Source organism: Orcinus orca, chromosome 15 (assembly GCF_937001465.1).
Source record: "Orcinus orca chromosome 15, mOrcOrc1.1, whole genome shotgun sequence".
NCBI lineage: Eukaryota > Metazoa > Chordata > Mammalia > Artiodactyla > Delphinidae > Orcinus > Orcinus orca.
In genome coordinates, this window is record NC_064573.1 from 81,427,173 (window position 1) to 81,434,616 (window position 7,444).

Consider the following 7,444-nt stretch of genomic DNA (forward strand, 5'->3'; position numbering starts at 1 on the left):
AATAATCAAATAAAAAAAGAAAACACAAATCTATTATTTTACAGTTCTGGAGATCAGAAATCCAAAATGGGTCTAATGGGCCAAAATCAAGGTGTTGGCAGGCTGTGTTCCTTCAGGAGGCACTGGGGGGAATCCATTTCTTGCCTTTTCCAGAAAGCTTCATTGTTTGGCTCATGGCCTCCAATTAGCAATCTCATCACTCTCACCTGTGCTTCTGTTGTCACAGGCCTTTTCTGACTCTGATCTTCAGCCCCTCTTCCATTTTTTAAGAACCCTTGTGATTAAACTCACCTGGATAATTCAGGATACTCTTCCCGTCTTAAAATCCTTAACTTAATCACATCTGCAAAGTCCCTTTTGCCATATAACGTTAATACAGTCACAGGTTGCAGGGATTAGAACACTGATATCCTCAGGGGGATCATTATTCTGCCCCCCCCCCACAGTAATTAAGACACCATCTGGGAAAGTTATCAGATTTGACACTAATGGGACTGTATCTTCAGGTCCTATTTTCCTGAGTCTGTTGGGTAATCCTTCCAAATAATTAGGTATCTAATAGTTTCCAAGTAAATTTGAGAAGATATTACATCATATGCTAATGTCGGGGAACATGATGAAATGTATGGGGGTTCCAATAACTAGCATCTCCACAAGCATGACTTCTCCCATTTCAAGGTGACCCCCGCAATCCTCATTATCCCTTAAACTTACATAACATACCAAGCAATGGAACCATAAAAACAGTCCCACATAATATTACACAATGATTTAGTGGAAAAAATGATTTCACAGCATTTTAAAGCTACATAATGAAATATTTAAGAGCAAAGATTCTGGAATCAGACAGACATGGACTCAAATCCTGACTGAACCCGTTGCATGATCGAAGTCTCAGTTTTACTCCTCAGTGCCCACCTAGGTTCACATGAGACCAAGTGAAAGGAAGCCTATAAAGCTTTTAGCAGCATATTATTAGCTGTTGTTATTAATATCATAAAGGCGATATCATATTTGACACAATAACATCAATCCCCATTTTACATATAAAGAAACATACTCCCGGGCTTCCCTGGTGGCACAGTGGTTAAGAATCCGCCTGCCAATGCAGGGGACACGGGTGCGAGCCCTGGTCCGGGAAGATCCCACATGCCGCGGAGCAACTAAGCCCATGCACCACAACTACTGAAGCCCGCGTGCCTAGAGCCTGTGCTCCGCATCAAGAGAAGCCATCGCAATGAGAAGCCCGTGCACCACAACGAAGAGTAGGCCCCACTCACCACAACTAGAGAAAGCCTGTGCGCAGCAACAAAAGACCCAATGCAGCCTAAATAAATAACTAAATAATAAAATAAATTTATATAAAAAAAAGAAACATACTCCCCAAAAGTAAATAGCTCATCTAAGGATGCATAACTAGTAAATAATCATATATATCCCAGTGTCTGGCACACACTGTATCCACTCCTGAATACCTTTGTTTTCAGTAATACCAGATACAACCCCCGCAAGTCGACCTCACAACTGCTCCATCACCTCTTGTATTCACAGCTTTTTTCCTATCCATCCTCTATTCTCTGTTGCCTACCAAAGGATGTGGTCTCTGAGGACTTTATACTACCCTGAAACCAAATGTCAAATGTGCTGAGATTTTAAGACACAGTTTCAGAAACAGGTCCAGCTCATCTGCAAGAATATCATACTTCCCATTTTCTCCATTTTGATAAGCTATAATTCCCCCCACCCACTGAATGGGAGGAAACATTTGCAGATCATATATCTGATAAGGAATTGCAGCTGCAATATATAAAGAACACTTACAACTTAAAATAGACAAATAACCCAATTAAGAAATGGGCACTTCCCTGGTGGTGCAGTGGTTGAGAGTCCTCCTGCCGATGCAGGGGACACGGGTTCGTGCCCCAGTCCGGGAAGATCCCACATGCCACGGAGCGGCTGGGCCCGTGAGCCATGGCCGCTGAGCCTGTGTGTCCGGAGCCTGTGCTCCGCAACGGGAGAGGCCACAACAGTGAGAGGCCCGTGTACTGCAAAAGAAAAAAAAAAGAAATGGGCAAAGGATCTGAACAGACATTTCTCCAAAGATGTACAAATGGCCTATAAGCACCTGTAAAGCTCGAGATTAATCATTATGAAAATGCAAACTAAACATTTATATATATACACATTTACATATACATATTTGAGTGCAGGCCAATTATATTTCATATTAATTTCTTTCAGGGCTCCTAACGGGATATTAGAAAATATTTCTTTTTAAAGGGATTTTGAGTCTGATAGGTTGAGACCCGCTGATCTAGCAGATATGGTCAACATACGGCCTATTAGATATGGAACATACGGCTATGTTCCACACCAACTTTAGCCTCAAGAACTCCATGGGGAAAGCAACAGTAAAATTATAAAGTGATTTATTCCTCACTTCTGCTACCAGCTTGTTCTTTATTTAGGGAATGTGCTGTTTCTGGAGATATATAATTACACATTTGGAGCACATGCATCTGTCATTATGTTATACAATGACAGATTTTACAATGTCTACGTGCCAGATAAGTGAATCTTACATCTATAAATGCCTGAAAGTTAATTTAAACGTCTTTTTCATTGAAGCATACAGCTTCATCTGACTGGCCTTTTGCATCTCGAGGCCACTGTAATGACTGTGCTATAACCAAACCACGCTCTAACATGCACTGAGGCCAGCCACTGCTGGCCTCGCAACTAAATGGTAACAGACTGATGAGCTTTTTGCAGTTCTTTTGGAGCTTTTTATAGGAACTTATTTCTTTTTATGGACTATTAATCTATTTATTGCTGCTCTTAGCATTGATGGCCTCAAGCAGTGCCTCCCATCTCTAATTTGCTGCATTCATACAAACATTTGTTTTAACGCCCACATTACCAGTGACAGTACATTTTTCATCTCTTGGAACCTAGCGCTATAGCCAAAGCCTTTTCAATCCCAACTTTCAAAAGCCTTCTAGCTTAAGAAAAAAAACGAACATTTATTATAAGCTTATGGGGGTACATTAAGGGCAAAAGTGAACCAAGGAGGCAGAACCAGGAAGTAGAAACTTAGCAGAAACCAAAGAGGCCATTTTCTTAGTATTGCTCACCTCTGCTCCCTTTGCCTGTCCAGTTCTTTTCTTTTGCTTCTGTAAACTCCCCTTCTTGGCTTCTCCATAAACATGAGTCTGGCACAAACCCTAAGGTTACATCAACTCAGTTCTGGTCACTTGCAGAGAACAAAGAGCTGCCTCTCTCCCAGTGCCAATCCCAGAGGAGAGAATCAGATTGGCCCTTTTGGGTTAGGTTTCCCTGTGGTCCGATTGATAAGGTCATCGGACCTTAGGATAAAAATGGCTGCTGGGGCCACCTCTGTGAGGAAGGGCAGTTTTTAGAGGAAGAATGTCGTGGCTTACCATGCATCAAAGGAAACGGACAATCCAGACTGTTGGAACTTTGTCTAAAATAAAAATAATTTCTGTGTGAGGGTCTGAGGTGCTCCCCTATGAAGAAAGAACATGAGGTTTGGCCCCATTATTATGTGGTAGGTACTTTTTATCTGAGGCCCTTGATTGTCTACTCCCTGTTTATTTCTTTCTTTCTTCCTTTCTTTCTTTCTTTTCTTTCTTTCTTTTCTTCCTTCTTTCCTTCCTTCCTTCCTTTCTTTTTTTAATTTGATATAGTTCACATACCATAAAAGCCACCTGGGGCTTCCCTGGTGGCGCAGTGGTTGAGAGTCCGCCTGCCGATGCGGGGGACGGGGGTTCGTGCCCCGGTCCGGGAGGATCCCACATGCCGTGGAGCGGCTGGGCCCGTGAGCCATGGCCGCTGGGCCTGCGCGTCCGGAGCCTGTGCTCCACAACGGGAGTGGCCACAACAGTGAGAGGCCCGCGTACCGCAAAAAAAAAAAAAAAAAGCCACCTTTTTATTTTTTTAATTTTGTGTTTTTAAAATAATTTTATTTATTTTGGCTCGCCGGGTCTTAGTCATGGCACACGGGATCTTCGTTGCGGCATGCAGCCTTCTTAGTTGGGCATGCGAACTCTTAGTTGCTGCATGCATACGGGATCTAGTTCCCCGACCAGGGATCAAACCTAGGCCCCCTGAATTGGGAGTGCAGAGTCTTACCCACTGGACCACCAGGGAAGTCCTACAACCTTTTTAAAATGTACAAATCAGTGACTTTTAGTAGATTCACAAGCGTTCTGCAACTATCACCATTATCTGTTTTCCAGACCATTTTCATGATCCCAGATGGGAACCTCATACTCGGTAGCGACCACTCCCCATTATTTCTTTCCCCCAGTCCTAAGCAATCATGGATCAACTCTCTGTCTCTGTGGATTTGCCTATTCTGGGCATTTCATAAAAATAGAATCATACAATATGTAGCCTTTTGTACTTGGCTTCTTTGACTTAGCATAGTTTTCAAGGTTCATACACGTTGTAGCATGTGTCAGTGTTTCATTCCTTTTTATGGCTAAATATTCCATTGTATGGATAGACCACATTTTATTTATCCATTCATCAGTAGATGGACATTTAAATTACTTCCACTTTTGGGGAATAATGCTACTTATAAATAATGCTACTATGAACATTCATGTACAAGTTTTTACGTGAACGTATCTTTAAAAAATTTTTATTTATTTATTTATTTATGGCTGCGTTGGGTCTTTGTTGCTGTGGGCGGGCTTCCTCTAATTGCGTTGAGCAGGGGCTACCCTTTGCTGTGGTGCACAGGCTTCTTATTGCAGTGGCTTCTCTTGTTGTGGAGCACAGGCTCTAGGAGCGAGGGCATCAGTAGTTGTGGCACGTGGGCTCAGTAGTTGTGGCTTGCGGGCTCTACAGCACAGGCTCAGTAGTTGTGGCACATGGGCTTAGTTGCTATGCAGCATGTGGGATCTTCCTGGACCAGGGCTTGAACCTGTGTCCCCTGCATTGGCAGGCGAATTCTTAACCACTGTGCCACCAGGGATGCCCCAAAATGTTTTGTTAAAGCAGCTGCACCATTTTACTTTCCCACCAGCAGTATATGAATACTCCAGTTTCTCCAGCTTTGCCATCTTTTTGATGGTCGATTGTTTTGATTATACCCATGCTAGTGGGATGCAGTGGTATCTCACTGTGATTTTGATTTGCATTTCCCTAGTAACCAATGATATTCAACATCTTTTCATATCCTTATTGACCTTTTGTGTATCTGCTTTGTAGAATTGTCTGCTCAAACCTTTTGCCCATTTATCGTTGGGTTGTCATTTTACTGATGAGTTATAAGAGTTAAAGAACTCTTTAAGGTTCTAGACCCTTCTCAGATATATGATTTTTCCCATTCTGTGGGTTGTCTTCTTTTTCTCAATAGTGGCCTTTGATGCAAAAAAGTTTTAAATTTTGATGAAGTCCAATTTATCTACTTTTTTTCTTTCGTCACCTGAACTTCAGGTGTCATATCTAAAAAACCACTGCCTAATTCAAGGTCACAAAGATTTACACTTATGTCTTCATATGACTCATAGTTTTAACTCTTGCATTTAGGTCTTTGATCCATTTTGAGTTAATTCTCATATATGGTAAGAGGTAGGGGTCCAACTTCATCATTTGCATGTGGATATCCAGTTGTTCCAGCACCATTTGTTGAAAAGACTATTCTTTCCTTGTTGAGTTGTCTTAACGTCTTTACTAAAAGCCTTGGCGTTTTTTTTTTTAAGCTAAATTCCCAGAGTTGCTCAATAGCTGACTACACTCAGCCAAGCATACAATACGCAACTGAATGTGATTAAGATTATGTGAAGGGCGACTGCGCAGCGTCGGCAGGGAGCGCGGGCTGCGAAGAGGCGGGCCGGGCCGAGCTGGGCGAGGGGGAACGCGGACCGGGGAGGCGGCGGCGGCAACCTGGGCCTCGCGGCTCAGCCGCGCATCGGAGCAGGCCTCCGCGGCGCGCGCCCCGGGCCGGCGAGCGCTGGTCACCGAGGCCCAGGCCGCCACCCGGCGCGTTCTTGAAATCATGAATCCTGTTTATAGCCCGGGTTCTTCTGCGGTTCCCTATGCAAATGCCAAAGAAATTGGATATCCAGCTGGTTTCCCCATGGGTTACGCAGCATCTCCTGCCTATTCCCCCAACACGTACTCTGGAGCGAATCCTACCTTCCAAACAGGTTACACTCCTGGCACACCTTACAAAGTGTCCTGTTCCCCCACCAGCGTGGCGGTGCCACGTACTCCTCCTCCCCAACCCCTACCAGACCGCTGGACACCCCTTGCGAAGTGCCTACCCCCAGCAGAGCGCGCACGCACAGCAAGGCACGTACTACCCCCAGCCCCTGTATGCAGCCCCGTCACGTCATCCACCACACCACAGTGGTGCAGCCCAACAGCATGCCAGCGACGGTGTCTCCTGCTCCCATCCCTCTGCCTAGAGGCAACGGGGTCACCATGGGCACGGTGGCGGGGACCACTATAGCCATGTCAGCGGCTACCTTGCTGACTGCCCGCCCACTCCCCAACTCCTGTCGCCCCCCACTCCATCACTGTGCCCACTTATCGGGCCCCAGGAACACCCACCTACAGCTATGTGGCCCCTCAGTGGTGATCACCCTGCAAACGTTTTCGGATGGAGCTGTGCAGTCACATCGTGGAGGTTCCACAGCTGGTGCTGCAGGCCTTGGGCCTCCAACCAGGACTTTGTTCTTAATGCTCTCGATACTTAGCTAAACACTACTACGGCCGGCCCAGCAGGTCCCAGCGCCTTCAGTCTCCAACTGACTCTGTGGGTTGGTCTTAAAGCAAATCCTGTTTGGTGGGCTGCCAGGCAATTTTTTAGCTAACTGTAATGAAAAAATGGGAGTATTAATCTATTCTGAATCATATCTAGCTGAATGCATGTTTAAAAAAAAACAACACAAAAACAAAGCTTGTTCCATCTACCTGCAGTGACTGATGCAGAACCATCATATGCAAAATCCAAAGGAATGGAGAAGTATTTTACAACTTGTATCATCAATGCACTCTTGTAATGTATGCAAAGTCTTAAAGTTATAAGTGTTAAAGTGAATTTCTTCATAGAGCATCTGAAATCTCTTTGATGATTCTTCAGCCTTTTGGTGTTGACGTGGGTTGCCAATTGGAAACATGGACTTCTACTTTCCACCCATCTGTTCCTTTTGCACGGACTGCACTGGGAGAGAGTTGCAGGGACAGGGAGAGTGTGGGGAGGCCACCGCTGCTTGGGGTGCAGCCAGGTTAATGGCTTTCTCTCCATTTAGGCTTGTGGGGTCAGTGTGATGTGGATGTCCTTAGGGATTACCATGAATCCAGCTAGGGACAAAAGGTGGTTTATGTATCAGCAAAGCAATTTTCTCTAAATTTTCATTACAAATCTCTTACAGATAGAGATGATGCTTTCTATATGTTTAATGGAAAA

At 44.6% G+C, this 7,444-nt stretch overlaps 1 pseudogene; it reads left to right on the forward strand.

Moving 5' to 3' along the window:
• Window positions 1-6,016: 6,016 nt before the first annotated feature.
• LOC101282747 (myelin-associated neurite-outgrowth inhibitor-like) lies at window positions 6,017-7,442 on the forward strand (annotated as a pseudogene).
• Window positions 7,443-7,444: the final 2 nt, after the last annotated feature.